At 42.5% G+C, this 20,134-nt stretch overlaps 1 long non-coding RNA gene across 1 annotated transcript in view; it reads right to left on the reverse strand.

The window, feature by feature from the left end:
* Positions 1-7,417: 7,417 nt before the first annotated feature.
* LOC110344701 (uncharacterized) overlaps positions 7,418-20,134 on the reverse strand; it is an 81,870-nt gene continuing 69,153 nt past the window's right edge. Inside the window, exons 3-4 of the long non-coding RNA XR_002387436.2 lie at positions 13,473-13,595; positions 7,418-12,892 (exon numbers count right to left, since the gene is read on the reverse strand). This is a non-coding gene — a long non-coding RNA (uncharacterized LOC110344701). The remainder of the gene's footprint in view (positions 12,893-13,472; positions 13,596-20,134) is intronic.

A 20,134-nucleotide genomic window follows, 5' to 3' on the forward strand; every position in this document is an offset into this window, starting at 1 on the left:
CAGGTGCCAGGGCAGCAACAGGGGAGCTGAGTAATGGCGGCTCACAGGAAAGCAAGTATGAGGCAGCCATAGTGAAGAGTAAACAGAAGTATCAGAGAAGATACACAGAATGGAGGGTGCAAACCCAGGACAGTAGTGAGCAGACACTCAACAAGAAGCAGAAACATTGTCAGAGACAGAGGCTCACAGCCCCTCTGCCCACCTCAGACTCAACAATGCCTGTTTCCATTTTGCTCCCTTGTATCCTTCACAACATACTCCTTCCCTTATTCATCAGTGAGGCTTGACCACAGATCTCCTCCGTCCTCTTCTCCTCAGCTCCAGCACCAGAAGCTTCTCAGGCCTCTGCTATTCACTGCTGCAGACTGACCTGTGTCCTGTGGACGGTGCCTTCTTGTACCTGACCTGGGAAGACCTCCATTTAGTGACTTGCTTCCTTACAATTTCTAACCCACAAATTCAAAATCAACTCCTGCAAAGTCACTTTCTTTGGACATGCAAATCTTTCCTCTTGCCTCAAATTAAGAAATTTCCTTAGAGGGGAAATAAAGAGATTCAATTACAATGTAAAGATTAAGAAAAAAAGAACTTAGAGGTCAAGAATCACTGTGTTCCTTAAAACAATCTTAGAGGGCAAGAAACTAGAAAAGCTCAAATGAAAATATGAATTAAAAGTGTTTCTTTGAGCTGGGCATGGAGGCCAACTCCCATAATCCCAGCACTGTGGAGGATGAGGCAGGAGGACTACAACAAGTTTGGGGCCAGCCTGGGCTACATAGTGAATTATTCAAGGCCAGCCTGAACTGCATAGCAAGACCTTGTTTCAGAAAAACAAACATTAAAAAGGTGTTTCTTTATACTATAAAGTTGCAGAGACAAGTTGTGTGCATATATGTGCATGTATATTTATACTAGTGCATGTGTGTATACTAGTGTGTGCATGTGCGTGTGTGTGTGTGTGTGTGTGTGTGCGTTCCTTTAACCCATTAATCTGTTTAACTCTCCCTGACCCTCTATGCCAGCCAGTGAGGTGACACTGAGGCAGAGAACATGGAAGACGCATGCTCACCTCAGGGAAGGAGACAAGGATTGTTTGTAAAGGGATGGAGGAGATGGGAATATCATCTATCTTCATGGGGCTAGTTCCACAGGTACAAATGTATGGGCCAATTCATCAAGTTGAACACTTAATATTGGTATACTGTACCCAGGAATTATACTTTTAAGTACATACATAAAATCATGTCAGATACCCAGATACCTAGACACCCATGTTCATAAGTACCATTATTCACAGTAGCTGGAAGATGGAAACAACCCAAATGTCCATCAATAAATGAATGGACAAACAAACTGTGAATATAGATAGAACAATAGAATATTATCCAGCCATTAAAAGGGATGAAACTTTGATATATAGTACAACAAGGTGGCCCATGAAAACATAAGTGAAGTAAGCCAGACACAAAAAAGACAAACATGGCAAGATTCCACTTACATGAGGTATATACAATAGGCAAATTCACAGAGACAGAAAGTGGGGTAGAGGCCACCAGGCAGAGGCTGAGGACAAGAGGAAGAGAGAGTCAGTGTTTAATGGGCATAGAATTTTGGTTGGTCATGATATAAAAGTTTTGGGTATAGATGGCAATGATTCCATTAAATATATTCAGTGCCATTAAATATATTCCATGTATTAGTGTCACTGAATGTATTTAACGTTACTGAATTGTGTACTTACAAATGGTTGGAATAATCAATATTATGTATATTTTATCACAAAACGTCGCATACAACATATGCATGTTTCATCTCTATTTTAAAAATAGAGAAAGTGTAATTAGCACCACTGATGTTTGGAAGTTTTAAACACCTTTCCCAGTTTGGAGCCTTATCCGTATCCAGGGTGCTTTTCTGGGCTGGGAAGCTGATCCCGAATTCAAACTTAGCTCTGTGAATCCAGGACCAGAACTAAAGACCCTCCAATAAAACCAAAAAATCTAATTCTAGTAAGCCAAAGAAATCCATGCTGCTCAGGCTGAGGGGTCTCCATCCTGCCAGGGAGACTGTGCTTGCTGACCTCCCTGCACCAGGGTGGCTCAACAAGTTGAGCAACAACAAAGGTAACTTGGAGTTTGTGTCCCTGCAGCATCTGAGCTGGCCCCAGGGTGCCCCCCAGCTCTCTTGTCTATAAAAAGTGACCAGCTCCGAGCTGTGGCTGAAACCAGAAATGACAAAACCTCCCAAATCAAATGATGAATTCAATCTCACCTGGCATCAAGGAGCATGGACAAGAACTATCCACTCCACCCTTCCTACTGCAGGGGGGAATAATTATAGATGTCCATGACACCAACTTTCCACCCTCCTTCCATGCACACTAACTTGTCCTGCTGCACCAAGTAAGTTAGAACATGTTTGTGACAAAGATCTAGCATTATATTCAACAACCTGTAGTGAGGAGGGAGAGATGTTGCCATAGACCATGGGGGTTAGAGGTTAAAGTATCCTCTGAGGTCATCCCACCAAGTCTTTCCAATTTTCCAAAAGAAAAGGGGGAGAGGGGGTAGTGAGAAGTCTTGATATTTAGAGTTAGGTAGCCCTGGGTTTGAACTTGGCTGTGACACTTACTGGTTAGATGATCTTAACCAAACTGAGTTATTGCCTTTAAGCCATAATTTGCTCTTCTGAAAAAATGAAGATATTAATATATACACCAAGAAGGAGGCACATGGCTTTCTCACTGTAGTAGACATTCTTCATCATCACCCCATCACGATTACAGTCGTCACCATCATCACTCTTATCATCAATGTCATCGTGAAGCTGAGGTCCAGAGAGAGGAAGAGTTTGTCCAAAGTGGCACAGCTGTGGGTTGTGGCAAAACAAAATCTCCCACACCAGTGGGTTTTTCCATTTCATCGACCTGAGACAGCATTATTGCGGAGGCCTAGAAATTTATAGCACTTCATGGAAAATATTTGAAATTATATGGTTTTTCCACATTTCCAAATTAGAAGCCTGGCTTAATGGCCAAGAGTCTTCAGCACAGAAACAAATTTTTCAGAGTGAAGATATTAAAACCAGAGGACATGCACTCTTCACTCTTTCCTCTGCATCCAGGCCCAGAACCCTTGAGGAGTACAGCAGTGGGGCTGCAGAAGGTCAGGAAGCTGCACCTTACGGAGACATGTGAGACCTGCCCAGTGAGGTTATCAAGCTTCTGTTCACAAGGCTAAGGGCCAAAAGGAGTCTCAAGATGGAATTGGGAACAGATAATCATAATAATATTAACACTTATGGAGCACTTACTAGGTGTTAAACACCATTTGAAGCACCTACATTCCCTCAGCTTTTTTGTAACTTTCCAACCCCATAAAATAGGCAAAATGATTACCCACTAGTGACGAACGTGAGGTAAAGCAAGTTTACAAATGTACTCCCCCAGGAAAGCTTTTCAGCTTCTCATTTGCTAAGATGCATTCATGACAGTATACCCAATTCACCTCCCCAAACCTCTCAATAGCTATCTGCACTATCTGTGCATCTTAAATGCATTTCATCCATCTCTCTGTGATGTAATCCTGTTCACCCTTCAAGGCTTAGCAAGAATGGTAACATCTCAGACTTTCCCAGATATAATTATCTATTTTGCCTGTTGACTCATTTGCCTGGAATTTCCACACTTACCATATTATATTATAGTTAATTGTGTGTATGTGCCTATGTGGGGGCTGTGTGTGTGCACATGTGCAAACATTTATGCAGGTGTGTACACTAGTGGTTAAGCTCAAGAAGAGCCAGAATTGTGTTTCATTTGCACAGAATTATTTGGTTGTTCAGGAATACCCCAGTCCCAGTGTAGGAGTACCAACCTCAAGTGCCATGAGACGTAAGAGAAGAGAAATAGACATAGGATTGCACATGGTACAATTTATTAAGGGAGTTACTGATGCAAGCATAGTCCTAGGTGGCCCCAAGACCAGTGGGGACCCCACAGTTTGGATCAAACAGAGGGATGTATTTATGAGTTGAAAAGGAGGATCTTCCTTCTAGCTAGAATGTACCTGGTTTATCTTAAGAGAGTATCAAACTGCAACCCCTGGAGCCAGGGCCCAGTTGTAAGGGCCCTCATATAACTCTAATGGTTTTGTCTATTTATGGTTTTCTGGGAAACTATGATGGAAAAATCAACTGGGGCTACCATAGCTATGCTGGTGCACTAGAGATAAACTAAGTATTAATATATATTAATAATATAATAATAAATGAACAGAAAGTTCAAATTAACTAGTTTATCTCTAGTGCACTGGCATAGTTATAGATCACCATTTCTAAGATTAAATTAATTTCTGAATTTAAAAAATATTTAATGATGCACAGTCTAACTTTAGAATTAGAAGTTTTACATGTGTAAATACCAAATAGTTTCTCTGTGTGAAAAACTAAAAGTGTAAATAAGGATCAAAATGTATAATTGATATTGTGAAATAGGAAGAAAAGGTCTAAAGGAGTAGGGGAAGTGGGAGGGGTAGGGGAAAGGAAAGAAGGGAAAAGAAAAAATATGAGAAAAGGGAAAAAATGATAACAAAGTCTATAAATAGGGAAGGGTAGAGGGGGTGAAGGGAGGGCAGGGGAATGGGGAAAAAAATAAGAGCTAAGATACATCATGTAAAGGTACAAGATCCCAGTGATGAATGTAACTATATTGTATACCTGAAATGTACCGATAAACTTAATGAAAAAAAAAAGAATCAGAGGTTTTGTTGTATCTTTGTTTTAATTGACAATTTTTAGATGATATAAAGAATAATTCATTATTTTTGTTTTTGTTGTTAATTTTTTATAGCAAAACATTTATTGGTACGTTTTAGGCATATATAATAACACTTATCATAGGGAATTTGCATCTGTACATGATACATTCCATCTCTTTATTAACCAGATTAGTTCACTAACCAGAATATCCCACTTATCTTAATCATGTCATGTAACAGAATTTTAAATACATGAGTCCATTGTATTTTAGCCTACTACTTCCTCCTTCTCCTACCTGATAACTACCAGTCTACTCTCTTTCTTGTTTCTATTTATTTGACTGGTCTTTTTTAGCTTCACATGTGAAATCATGCAGTATTTTTCTTTCTGTGTCTAGCTTATTCACTCAGAATAATGTCCTCCTAAGTACCTTTCAATAAATGAATGAATAAAGAAATTCTGAGAAATATGTAATTAAATATTATTCAGCATTGAAAAAGATGAGAGTCCTGTGTGATGGTGCGCAGCTGTAATCCCATACTCTGGGAGGCTGAGGCAGGAGGATGGCAAGTTCAAGCCCAGCATGGGCAACTAAGCAACTTGGTGAGATCCTGTCTCAAAATGAAAAATAAAAAGGACTGGGGATGTAGTTCAGTGTAAAGGCCCTGAGTTCAATCCCAAGAATGGAGAAAAAAGGTGATGACATTTACAACAACATAGATAAATATGGGTGGCATATTAATGAGCTGCAGCCTCAAATTATAAGGTAAAAGCCTGATTTCTTCTAATACCATCTTGAGATACAGGAAAATATTTCCTGATAATTTATATATGCATGTGTGGCTAATGAATGACTGAATGGATGTGAAGAAAGCTTACAACAATATACACAATATAATAAAAAAGAGAATGAAACCATGCATAAGAAAAGGAAGGCTGAGCAGGGGATGGTGTCAGGGAAATTAACATACAGAGACACCCGTGGTGGCCCCATGGACACAGCCACTGTGTGCAGGCTGGGATCCCAGCAGCCAAAATAAGAGGATACTGCTCCTCATTATTCCTACTATGTCACCATCACAATCAGCTCTTTGCTCTCCTGGTGATGAAACTAAATGAAATAAACTCTGCTATGACTCAAAGCTAAAGATGACAGATCAACTAAAAATATTTGGAGGAAATTAGAAAATAGAAGACCAAAAATCTTGCTATGTTCTTTTACTCAACATCCTAAGGCTCTCTATACTCAGTTACAGAACTGAACACTAACTTACTATTTACCCCAAGTCAGGTTCCTAGGCACACACATTACTTGTCTACTTTCTTCACAACCCATTTTTAAAAAATAGGAAAGGCAAAAAATAAATAAATGAATAAATAAATAAATAAATAAATAAAAATAGGAAAGCCTTCATTTTCAACTAGGCCAGCCTTTAAAATGTGCACAGGACAAAGAGGGATTTGTGAACAGGGAAAGAGGGTGCCAGGCAGGAGATGCCTGGGTGAAAAGCCACTTTCAGGGAGTGTTATGGGCTGAATTGTGTCCTCTTAACATGTGGGTTTGTTGTGCCCAGATTTCGAGGTCCCCAAAGACCACCAAGGAGCCGATTCTGATGTAAACACACGAGGGTCGTTTATTCAAGCTCAAGCTCAAGCAGGGACTCCCAACCGCCACCGCCACAGCGGGTCAAGATTGAGAGCCCTGACTCTAAATCAGCAGGAGTTTTTATAGTGGTTACAGCAAGGTTCTAGATTGGCAATTAAACCTGATTGATTGTGCCTTGCACACCCAAGCTGCAAAAGGTTGCTAACTACTGATTAGCTGTTGCTAGGAGACGGCTGAACACTATCACATGCAGGTGGTCAAAATACATCTTGTGGTTTTTCTTAGAACTGAAATTTATGCCACCAAATTTTAGAATGGAGTCACTTAGGTCTCACAGGTTGAAGTTCTAACCCCCAGTATTCCAGACTGTGGCTATATTTAGAAGTAGAACCTTTAAAGAGGGAACTAAGGTACACTGGAGACATTACAGTGGCTCCTAATCCTATATGACCAGTGTCTTTATAAAAAAAGATCAGGGTGCAGACACAGAGAGAGAGAAGACCATGTGAAGACATAGGAAAGCAGCCTGCCAACACCTTGATCTTGGACTTCCAGTCTCTGGATTGTAAAAAAACAGATTTCATCTCTTTAAGCTGCCCAGTATTCAATGACAGTCCTAGCAAACTAACACCAGGAATAAATACAACAGCAGCTCTTTGTCCTGGGGAAGTATCTTTTTTTTTTTTTTTTTTTTTTTTTTTTTTTTAGTTCTTTTACTGGTACATTTTAGGTATACAATTTGTTTACATTTATCATTGGGTGTTTGTACCTGTACATGATATATCTTGGTTCTTTTTTTTTCCCCCATTACCTGCGCACCCTTCACCCCCTCCACCCTTCCCTATTTACATAGATTTCATTTCCATTTTTTTTCCTTTTCTCATAGTTTTTCCTTTCCCTCTTTTCCTTTCCCCTTCCCTTCCCTTCACTCCTTCATCTTTGGACCTTTTTTCCTATTTCAATTTATCAATTATTGATTTTAATCATTTTAATCCTTGTTTACACTATCAGTTTCTCACACTAGAGAAACCATTTGGTGTTTACACATGTGTGTCCTATTTATTTCACTTAAGAGTATGGCCTTGATATGCATCCATTTAGCTATAAATGACTCTAGTTTCTCATTCTTTATGGCTGAGTAGTACTCCATTTTATTAAAAAAAAAAAAAAAAGCACATTTTCTTTATCCAGTCTCCAGCTGATGGGCACTTGGGCTGTTTCCAAGCTTTAGCTATTACAAACTGTGCCGCTATGAACATAAGTGCACATATATCACTGTGGTATGATTCTTTTAATTCTTTGGGGAAGATACCCAGCAGGGGAATAGCTGAGTCAAATGGGACCTCTAGTCCTAGTTCTTTGCAGTATCTCCATACTGACTTCTGGGGAAGTATCTTGATGAGAGAAAACTCTTGGAGAAAGAAATGTGGGACTGTACATCCTTAGTTCATCCTTAAAAGACCACTGTACTGTGTGGCATCTCACTGGCACCTGTCCAGTGCTACCTCAGTAATCATCATTCATTGGTTCCAGAGTTGCAATCAGTACCAAAAACAACAAGCACCAAATTGTTTTGACGGGAAAGGGTAGCAAGTCACAAGGTGCCAACAAGTTCTAGCTTATCCATAGAGTACCAAAGAAATAATTAGTACCAGGATAAAACTTTCATGTCAAAATGTATCGAGTACCAAACTCAACAAGTTTCAAAGCAGTGGGGAACCAAGGCATGACTGCATTTTGCTTGTTTCTTTGTTTGCCCAGCCTTAGACCTTTTAATCTGCTAACTGAACGATCTCATCCACAGCTATTATTTCCCACTATCTTGATGCCAATTGTTTCATGTTGAGCAACTCTGGGCTTGTGAGAGGGAAGATGGGATTGGATGAAGGTTGGGTTGGTGAGAGTGGCAATGATACCAGTAAAATGTGGACAGATGGATGCAAATAATAGCATTTATGAAGTTTTCCATGGCCCAGGCATTGGCCTACATACTTGACATACACCAGCTCACGTTATATCACCCAAGGGGGTGGACATGGACACAGAAAAGTTACACGGTTTGCCAAGGCCACTTGCTATGCAGTGGAGTCAGACTATGGACCCAGCAAGTCTGATTTTGCAGTCTATGCTCTTAACCCCCACCTCTCCGTGACCAGAGGCTCAGAGTTCACTGGATCAGTACAAGTTAGGATTCTTGCAGCTGTAACAGAAATGCAGTTCAAACTTCCATAACCCAAAGAGGGTGGATCTCAACCAGGGCTGAATCCAGGACTCCAAGGAGTAGTCCGAGATTTTCCTCTCTTTCTGAGTATTGACCACCTTTTTCCTATTCATGATGGGCCCCATGTGTGTGGTGGGAAAGATGACCAACTTCACATTATGACAATACAGTAAGCTGGATGCCAGAGGAAGGCACTCCCACTAGCACCAGGAGGAAAGTCCTGGTCAGCTGGAATCACATAGCTATAGGACAGTCCTCTGGATGGCCCTAGATTGATACAGTCCTCCCTCCTTTCTTGCTTGTGGCTCTCAAAAATACCTGTAGAATGTGTAGCATCCAGAGATAGGGACAGAATGGCTAGGAAAGCTCATACAAACTGTCCCCTCCTACAAACAATTCCTTCAACACTTTAGCCCAGTGAGCCATATCTTGAGGTATATAACCCAGGGGAGGTTCCCTTTCAGGGCCCCTCATTTGCAGTCCAAAGAGGACATGTACTATCCACCCAGGTATCTTTTTAATCCTGAGGAGACCAGCTCTTGCCCTGGCTGCTTCTCTATGAATAATAAATCTGTTCCATGCACCTTGCTGCATATAAGCTTGTTCTGTCACTTCTAGCCCCAAATAAGTTGGTCACCAGTGCATAGCTTCATACAGAGATGACTGCCTCAAGAGCCCTTCTTTACCCAGCCAGACTTGGATCATGTGCTCACACCCATGGCCAGGGCTGAGATGAAGAGAGTATGCCAGGGTTTGTTACCAGGAGAAAGGAGAAGCACTGACTTCCATGAATCCCAAGATGTCCATCATAGCCAAAGCTTGACCTAGACAGGTAAAGGTGTTAGCCCAGAGTACTGAGATTCCAGGTTGCAGGGAGCTACAGAGACAGTGCTAATGCTGAAAGTTGCCCATGTGCAGGGCACCTCAAAGTTCTAGTTTTTGGTATGTAAGAAACCAGAGAATAAGAGCATATATTCAAGAGACTCTGAAAGGACAAATGCCCGAAAACTCAGCCCAAGTGATGACTCTCAAGAGATAGTGAGACCAGGGGGCAAGATAGGAATGGTTGTGAGACTTCTCACTGTGTACCTTTGTATCCTGTTTTTAACCATTTAAAATACATTACATACCATATTTTTTAAATAATTCCCAAAAATTATCCATAGAAAAAAGCAGGAAAATAGGCTAAAATGATAACTGTACCAGTTTTGGAATATCAGGTGTAAGCAGGATTTTTTCTTTGAATTAATTTCCAAAATTTCCTAAAATGAGCATATACTCCTTTTTATAATGAAAAAAAAGAAACTAAGCCATCTGACCTAGATAAAATATAGTATCAATTGATTTCTCCTTCCCTATAAATCAAGTCACCCTGTGGCTCCCCATCCATCCCTTGCATCAGAAGGCTGAACAATTGAGCTTCAAATTTCAAAGCAAATTTGGCGTGGCAGCAGCAAGAAAATAGTTTTGAAAGTAAGGCTTGGTTGAGAAAAGGAATTTGTATATTTCTAAATTCCAAGTGATTTTTGTGTGTCTGTGCGTATATCCTGGGATTAAGCCCAGGTTCTCACACATGTTAAACACACACTCTATCACCAAGCTACACCCCAGCCTGAATTTCTAAATTTCAGATTGTTTCCCCTACAAAGAACATGGGTGGTGGTCTGAGCCTATTAGCTACCATTGGAGAAAGGGCAGAATTTGTCAGGCAAGAATTCGTCCCCTCTTTGAGAAGGGTGAAAGCCCACTGTTGCCTGAAGTGTGAGGCTGCTGCAGCAGAGAGTCTGAGAGGGGCAGATGAGGTGGGAAGACTGGTGGCCTCTGAAGGACCCGCCCCAGCTGGATGGACAAACTCCACATGTATTGAGGGGAAGAAAATTCTCATGGACTGAATTATGTTCCCCAAAAATTTCTCTGTTCCTTCCCAATCTCTAGGATTGAAGAATGTAACCATATTTGGAGATAAGGTCTTTAAAAGAAGTGATTAAGTTATAGTGAGGTTGTTAGTGTAGGGCTGGTGTGCTTCTAAGAAGAGGAGAGGCTGGGGATGTCAATCGGTGGAAGAGTACATCTTAGCATGCACAAGGGCATGGGTTTGATCTCCAGCCCAAAGAAGGAGAAGGAGAAAGAAAAAGAAGAGAGCAAAAGATAACAGGGCTACAGGTGCACAGAAGGATAACAATGCAACCACATAAAGAGGCAGCAAGAGAGTGTCCACCTGCTAACTGAGGAGAGAGGCCTCAGTAGAGACCAACCTGGCACCTCGATCTTGGACTTCAAATTTCCAGACTATAAGAAAATAAGATTTCATTCTGATACAGAAAGCAGCTTGCAGAGTGTAGCCCCAGCAATACTGAGTGGCCAAGAAAAATGGAAATGGCCACCTGGCATGGTTAGGCCAAGAGGCCAGGCTGAGATAGTTCTCCTAGCAGGGGAGTTTAAGAGACCCAGAAGTTTCCATGAGTACTGGAAGGGAGACAGGAGGAGCTGTGAGGACCAGTGAACTCCCAAGAGGCCAGAGAGGTGGGGCCAGGCAGCATCCAAGCACAGGAACCTCAGCATGAAGGGAAATGGACAGATTACTAGTGTCTATAGTGAGGGCTGGTGTGGCAACACACAAACCAGAAATGATGAGCAGTCTCATTCAAAACACATACACCATGCCAGAGACCTAGCCACATCAGCCATGCCATAACAATCTTCAGGATAGCTACCGTGAGAAAAGTACCCTACACTGCCCCAGTGTTACACAAGTGTCCGTGGACCCTGGAGCACCTGGGGAAGAGGAAAAGGAAGAGGAGGAGAAAGTTTGAAAGAGTATTTCCCCCCAAGAAAACAGTTTTTATTCAGAAACATTTAAGTTACCTTTCATTGATGTTTTTCACGTTTTTTCATCATATTTTTTTTGCACCCCTGCATTTTTGTGCTTCCATTTCTAACCAAAGCATCTTGATAGGAAGGCATCCATAAGTAAAACATAAAAAAAATGACCAAACCTTGATCAAAGCAGTTTTTAAGCCTCAGGCATCATAGTAGAGAATTCAGAGTGTCTTGAAAGTCACTGAACCAGGGAGAGATCCAGAGCCCTAAGGAGACTGAGTAGCATGAGCTCTCTCTACAGATGAAGCATGGTGCCCAGGAGCCATGTTCAATGAGGTTCAGGTCTGTCAAACTGGAGGGTGAGCTCCAACCTCGCATCTTGGAAGCCCTTCCTGCTTTTTCCATTCTTAAAAGAGCAGATGTTCTCCTGGGAAAGAGATATTTAGCTACTCAAACAAATCAGGGAAGTGGGGGAATGGAAATAAACCAGGCAGTTGCCTGCTACCGTGGCTGTGCCCAAAGAAATCACATTAGCTAGAGGGCAACATCCGGCCCAAGGGAGGGCAGCTCAGCTTGGCCCAGTTCCTGCCCAGGACCAATGACGAATACAACTGTCTTTGTTCTGGTTCGAGACGCGAAAGACAGTCTGTGGGGTTATTTGTCTAGTTTGTTGACTCTCATAAAAGACATTCATAAATTTATTCTTAGTGCCAGGAGTGCTTACTGGTGTCAAAGTGGAGTCTTTTCAGACAGTTGCTCCATGTTAAAACAAGCCACTCAGATGCATCTATAAATAATTGTCTAGGTTTCGTTTAGCTAACAAATGCCTTTTTCTCCCTCTCCCCCTGTCTTTTTAAAATCAACTCTAAAATGATTTCATAAACAACGGGAGGAATTTCCCATTAATATTAAAGTGTGTCTGGGTTGGTCATTTAATAGAACTTTCCAGAGGGAACAAGTAGTCCTTCCATCTATCCACGTGAAACCCGTTCCCTTTTCAGAACAAGACATTTGGCAACTCAGCCCTGTGAGGACCAGTCAGAGCTTCCTCTCCCTTCCATTCTCTGTCCATCTCTCTCACTGCTCAGGCCAAACAGAGGAGCTCGGCCAGGCTGTGAACAGCAGCAGCCTGAGCCAGTCAGGAAATGTGTCACCACCCAGAGGCCTTCAGTGTTTCTGCTCTGACCTTAGGTCTCCAGAATTCTACTCCTCAGGCCACCACCTAAGAGAGAAAGGTGAAATTATACTTGTGTCAGTTTAATGGGTATAGTAGAGCTAGCTCCCTTCTGCCAGCTCCCTCACAAATAATAGCAGCTGGAATCAGTCAGAAATGTATTCTTTTTTACATATAAGAAGCCCAGAGATAGACAGCCCAGGGTTGATATGATGGCTCCACTTGTCATCTTCTGATTTTGTAATTCACTGTCATTGTCATGTCATCTCGTGGTCCAAGGTGGCTGCTCAAGTCCAGATATCATGTCTCCATTCTACAGAGCCAGAAGAAGAAAGAGGAAATGAGAGCGTTCCCTCTTATTCGAGGACATTTCCTGAAACTACCATACAGTCCTTGTTCTTCTCCTGACAGAATTTAGTCAGGTGACCTTGCCTAGCTGCCAAAGAGGATGGGACATGTAGTCTTTTTTAGCTAGGTAGAAGTGTTACTTGAAAGGGAAGAATGGATATTGGGAATGGACCGGCCATCTCAGCCACAATTATAACATCCTCTAGAGTCTGCCAGCACCTCCAAAACCACCCCACACATAATCCTACCCCTGTGCTGTTTCAAAGGGCCTCTATTTCTGGACCTCTTTTCTTAACAGCTCCTTTTCTATGGTTCACTTTTTCTTTCTCAGAGTTGAGATTCTGAGAAGTCGGACCAGCAGACTGAGTTCTCAGCAAGTCAGGGGCAAATGTCTGAAACTCCTGCCCCATGAGCCATCTCCTACATGCTGAAGGTCCTAGGAAACCAAGGACACAAATCACTCCCAGAGGACCCCTAGAAATAGAACTTGAAAGCAAAATTTAAGTCTTGCTTCACTGTTGCCTCACTCAGAGACCAGCACAAACCTGTCAGCCCTGATGAGCCCCCACCAGGGAAGGTTCCAGAGGCAAGGTCAACGGTAAAGTGTTCAGGTCAAGACTCACAGGGAGCCCCACCACCGCCATCATCATCTTCCTCTTCCCTGTTACCTGCATCAACATCACCATCTCAGTTAGCATTTATAGTAACTTCTCTGAGCATTCCACATGCATTAACCCATTTAATCCTCACAGCCACTCTATGCTGTAGGTTGTATTATTGCCCCTGGTTGAGGAAACTGAAGCACAGATGGCTAGGAACATGCCCAAGGTAGACCTTTAAATATTGCTAGAGCACAGATTTGAACGTGGAGGCTTAGCTTCTAGAGCCAGAGAAGTAGCTGTGTCTTGATTGCATCCGTGTCAGGTGAACACCAGTTTCATGAGACCTTTACTGGGCATTCCAGAAGGAAAGGTGCTGGTTCAAGGGTTTAGAAAACAATGGGCCAAAAAGGAAAATAAATATCCTTTTCATTGCAGGCCTTCTCAGAGCCTTCAATGTGCGAAGGTATGGATCTCTGGAGGAAGTAGTGTCTAAACTCAACTGACCGTGCTCTCCAGGTTGGAGACACCTATCAGCATTACACAGGACTAGTACGTTGTTGAATGTAACTTCAGGAAGGCTGCCTGGTGGTTTGTTTTGCTTTTCCATCCCTAGTTGTTTTCTTGCTTCACCTTCCTGTGGCAGCTGCTTGGGCATCCTTATACCACTAACCTTACTCGTGAATAAATGGATTTCATGGGGAAGACATTGTTCTGACACTTGGGCCTCCATAGCCTTGGTTACTGGCAGTCAAGAAGTTGGTGTGGATTGGTACAGGTGCTTAGCTCTACTAGTGGGGTGACACAAAAGGCAAGAGGTCGGCCAATACAGGCCAGGTACAGTCTGTTGCAAATCCCTGAGAGAAAGGGGCAGTGTCTGGGGTCTCAGACAAGGAGTGGAGCCCAAGATGAAGTTGGTCTGCAGGACCCAGAATGGACTCAAAGGGGCAGGGGATTGTCCACAATGCTTCTGGGCTCTTGGCCAGAATACATGTGGAGTTTTGTAAAATGAAATGATGTCTCTGCACTACCAAGTCCTCCCTCTCCACACACAGAGTGCCTTTTGCTAGGTTGGTAGCACCTTCCATACCTGTTTTGTTTCTGAAAGCCCGAGTCTTTAAGCAGTGTTTGGGAGTCTATGTCCCTCTGCGAGCCCTTTAGCTGGTGTCTGAAGGTCACGGGGTCTGAGAACCCAGCACTCTACCAATTTACCAGAGGAACTGACACTCCCGAGTCCCTGGCAGGATCTGACTCAGGTGACCCTCCAGGAACTGTGTCAGCAACATCTCCCTTGGCCTCCAACCTATCCCACCCCACTTCCCATCAGCCCTCCCCCATTCCCTAGCAGGACCCCCCTCAAACATCAGCTACATGCAAACCCTCATGGACTCTGCCAGATGTCACTGAAAACACCAGGGCCAACAGGCCAGGCCAGCTGGGCTCCGAGCATTACCCGCAGAGCCTAGGGCTGAGTGTCTATGTATCCTCCTGCCTAACCACTCTCATCATCCCAGTCCCAGAAGGCTACACACAACCACACAGGCTGCTGCTTCTCTCCCTCCCTCCAGGCAGCCTCAGAGCAGGGAGTGAGCTGCTTCCAGAGTGCCCACCACCCAGAGCTGTCCCACAGGGAAGGAAAACCAACCTGGCTCCCTGCCTGAGAAGAAAGACAGAAGAGGTGACATGGGTCACATAGGCATGCAATTTTCCATCCACACTGAGCCCTGGAATCTTGGCCACCCTGCATGATGCCCTCAGGTTCCTCCCCTCTTCAAGCTCGCCTTTGTCTTGCCACACATGCCTCTGGAATGTTCAGCGGTCACCACCTCAACTGCCATGGTCCAGTGACCTGGAACCAGGCCCTTCTTGGATGAGCCCTATATGCCACGTGCCAGGAGCACAATGGGTGCCCCCAGTTCTGCAGCTCCTAGGGGATGGGTAGCCAGAACTGCATTCTTTTGCTCCCACTAAATAAGCATCTACTCAGAACCCAAAGGGGAAAGAGAAACTCAGCTCTTGATGGTGTTCACTTTATAGGTGCTTTTTGCTCTGTCCTGGTTCTGAAGGGCAAAATAGCCACAAGAAGTACATAAATCCTGTCCCCATCCTGAGCAGACCTGGCTGGTTTGGTTTGGTTTTTGTGGTATTGGGGATTAAATTCAGGGAACTGTACCACTGAGCTATATCCTATCCCTTTTTCTTTTTTTTAAATTTTGAGACAGCATCTTGCTAAGTTGTCCAGGATGGCCTTGAACTTCCATCTTCTGCTTCAGCCTCCTAAATACTTAGGATTACAGGAGCACACTACTACACCTGGCTAGATAGGTCTGTTTTGGTCTGCTCAGGAGCTACTCCCTTTCCTACCAATTAGAACTCTGACCATGTGTTAGTTACCTTTCCTTGCTAGGATAAAATACCTGGTACCTAAAACTCAAAAGAAGAGAGGTTTATGCTGGTCCATTGTTTCCCATGGTCACCTGGCTCCAAGGAAGAAATATCATGGTGGAAGGGAGTGCCAAAAGAGTGCTCACCTCATGGCACCTAGGAAGCAGAGAGACAGAGAAGAGCCAGACAGGTAGGGCCAGGTCCCAAGGACTAGATGTAGTCCTCAAGATCATGACCCACACAGATATATCCACAAGTGTGCTTTGCTAATCTCCTAGGTGTCTCTCAGGCTAAACCCGTTGACAGTCAAGATTAACCATCCCAGACCATGTCCTTTTGAAGGATCCCATGGTGAGTGGGTGGTCTGGGACTGGCCGATCAGAGCAGAACAAAATAACCTCAGCCACATACATGCCACATAACTTCTGGGGCAACAATGGACCTCATCTGTCATGGTGGGTAGGTGATATACACATCTTTCCCCATGCTCTGAGCAGATCACTCTAGGTTTGCTCCTCCCTTCAAATACCGTTCCAAAGAATTCTCTTTCACTTCAAATCTCCCTGCTCTGAACTCTTGCATCATTTTCCCATCTGTACCACTTACAAATTCTTTTGCCGCTGGGTATTTTCAGGTAATAATCTGTGCCCAAGTGTTGTGGCCCCCAAAACTATGTTTCTTCACAGTTCAGGCATATGCTAAACCTGTAACCTGGTCCACAGCTGCCCTGTGGCTAAAGGTGGTTATAATCTCAGGATTCCATTTTTTGTTGTTGTTTTTCCACATGGGGTCTCATTACATAGTCCAGGCTGTACTTGAACTTGCTATGCACTCCAGGGTAGATGTAAATTTGTGATCCTCCTGCCTCAGCCTCATTATAGCTATGTGTTATCACACCTGGCTCAGGATCCCCATTTTAAAGTAGAGAGGGCAGCTTGAAGTAAACAAGCCACTTGGCAGAAGTCCTCCAGATAGATGTGCCGAACAAAGACCCATTAAGATGAGAGCTTTCTGGATCATACCTCTCTATTTCACAGGCACACCCTGGACCCAGTTCCTCATGTCCTCTAGTGATTCCTCCCAAACATCACTAATGGACGCATCTGCTATGAGTAGATTTCAGGAAGATGTCGTTCAGGCATGAGGAAGGACCACACGGCATCCGGGATTCCTCTCCTGGTGCCCTGATCTGTGAGTTGATGGGGCAGGTTCCCACTGACCACTCCCCATGCCTCCTGCCTCCACCCGCTCTGCCCAGGCTCCATGCCCTGTACACAGAGGACCATTCACCACCTGGCCAGGAGGCAGGCATCACTCCCAGGGAATTCTGAGGCAGCCCTCGCTCAGGAGGTGAGAAGGCAGCTCACTAACAAACGAGCAATTCTCCCCTAGAACAGAAGAAATTCAGTCCCAATCAAGGGCTCATACTGTCCGTCCATGACCAAAACAACCCACACCCATTTGCTGAACCTTGAACTGGGCCCAAACATTAATTTTGTTACTGAACAGTGGAACAAACTAAAGTGTTTTTTTCCAGAAAAAAAAAATAGCAGACCAGCTTGAACCTGAGCTGAACCTGTATATTTTTTTAAAACTACTGAACAGGAACAAAAATCAGACATCAACATGTTCTGCAAATGAAACCAGTATTTTGTTCAATACAACTTTTTGATTAGAAAAAAAAATCAGGAAGATGTAGGGAGAAGAGGAACACTCTACCTCCCTCGTGTGACTCTCAGGATGCAATAGTGCTCTCAGGAACGCTACATGAAAAAGGCAGACTGACTTTTCCTCAGTGCAGAAGGGAAACAGTATGATTTTATTTTAACCCCTGCCTATGGACGAATCAGAAACTTTCAGAACATTCAGTTCCCCCTCACACTGACAAAAGCACTTCAGTGATTGATCTGTTATAATAACATAGCCCAAAAACATCAGCCAAGAAGACAGAGCTTTGGGTGCTGGTCCCAGCTGCCCAAGTGGCCTCAGATATGTCACCCTGCGGCTGTGCCTGCCTATGTAGTTCAGTGGCTCTCTGGCAGCATGACACAGTCCACCTGACGCTGGTGCTGGAGGGCTCACACCAGCATCCTTTCCTTTGAGAAAGTCAGATTCGAACATGACCCTGGCCCCTAGGAGAGCAAGCTGGGCTGACCAGACCCTCCCATTCTCACCCACCAGCAAGTGCAGATCAGCAAGTCTCAGGGACCAGGAAGCCTTGTCCGCTGGGATGGCCCCAGCTACAAGCCACGCTGACCACACCCATCCTGGGGCTTGATGAAAGAGAATGTTGTGTGGGAAACCAGAAGCTGGGTGAACATGAAATGGGACCAAGAGCCAGGACCAACGGCTCTCCACACCCACAGAGCAAAACCAAGTGCAAGTAGTCCTTCCACTGGTCAAACACATGATGAAAACTATGAAGAATGTACGAGATTTTTTGTTTTTATTTTAACTTTATTACCGTAAAAGATACATTGTCATAAATTCTCCTCAATTTTTGAAAGGGATTCATGGCAACGTGTCATTTACCATAAAAAATTATATTTAAACATTCGCTATTCTTTTGATCATACTACATATCTACTCTAAAGGTCACAGTCCACGCACAAGTGACTTGTTAACAGTACTTTGGGGCCACAGAGAATGTCTGCTTTTGTTTTATATTGTATCTATCATTTGGATCCTTCAGAAGCATGGGTATGTTACATTTATAATGCTTAAAGTATAGGCTAAAATGTTTACGTATATTATATATAACATATTAGGAGAGTAAGGCATAGGATATAGGCAGAAATTATAGAGAAAGTGATTTATGGATTTAACTGCATGAAGTTGAAAAACTTGTTTATTTAAAAAATACCTTAAACCATCAGGAGGAGAAATTATTTATGATATATATGATGGCAAATATTTATGTATAAAAAGCACTTAGAGAAAAACCACATTCTAAAAGACATAAGTAAAAAATAAATAAAAAATAAAAGACATAAGTAATTCATGAAAAAATATGCAAATGAACAATGAATATAAAAAGGTTTACTCTTACAAATAATTGAGTCAAAGTAACTAATAGGTAACATCTTTGCCTATCCAACTGGTAAATATGTTTTAAATCTCCTTTTTAATACTTACTGATAGAAGGAGAGACAGGTAAACAACCTGATTTACTGTTCACAGGAAGGCAAACTGGTAAAACATTTTTGGAGAGCAGTATTACAAAGATTATTAATAACTTTTAAACTATGTGCATATTTTGACATCCCAATTTGATTTCTAAGCATTTGTCCCCAAGGAAAATCATCATAGCTAAAGATACATGCACTTGGATACTAAGCAGAGCATTGTTTATAAAAGCAAAATGTTGGAAATAGCCTCACTGTCTAAACAGAGAAGGGCTAGTTTAATATATTATGGCATTATCCACAGGGAATAACTATGCAGCTATTAAAATGATGATAGAGAAAAATATGAAACAACATGGAAACTTTCATATGTTAAGTGACAAAACTGGTTACAAATGGTATGTTTAATATGAACTGACTTTTATAAATAAATATAGATATATGTCTATCTGTATTTAATTTTTATATTTGATCTTAGCTAAAGGGCAAGAAGCAATCTACATTTTATTTTTAAAATCTGCTTATAGACCATCTTTACTTTCTCCTTTATGGTTTTCTGCCTTCTTTATAATTAAAACATTTTACTTTTTAATAAAAATGCACAGTGCTGAAACACAACCAGCAATTATTATCAAGTAATCAACCAGGAAGCAAACATTTTTAAATCAGTAAGTTAAGAACCAAAGACATATCAAATAAGATAAAGTAGTATCAATTGTTCCAAATAACCCCTCTAATTAATCTTTTATGCTTTTTTGTAAGACCACAGAGTCTGAGTTCATACAGATGAGGTAATTGCATTGCAAAACTTGTTGGATCAGGACAACATTCTAAAATCATAACCTACTCTTACCCACAGAAGAGGAGGAAATTAACTTGCTCTCTTATTTTTCTAAGAGAAAACTATGTATCTTGAATCCTCAAGGTGGAAAGCTTGAAGCCAGATTTCTGAGACCAGGATGGCTTCTCCAAGGACATGGTTCTGTGCCAGTATGAAATTTCGAGTTTTCAGAGAAGAAAAGGGGATACAGGTGAAGAGCAAGTGCTATTTGCAAACTACAAAATACTGATGTGTGATGCTAAGAAAAAAATAAATTA

This window comes from Heterocephalus glaber, unplaced genomic scaffold (genome assembly GCF_053883595.1).
Source record: "Heterocephalus glaber isolate CG9 unplaced genomic scaffold, H.glaber_assembly_v1.0 deba00001606, whole genome shotgun sequence".
NCBI lineage: Eukaryota > Metazoa > Chordata > Mammalia > Rodentia > Bathyergidae > Heterocephalus > Heterocephalus glaber.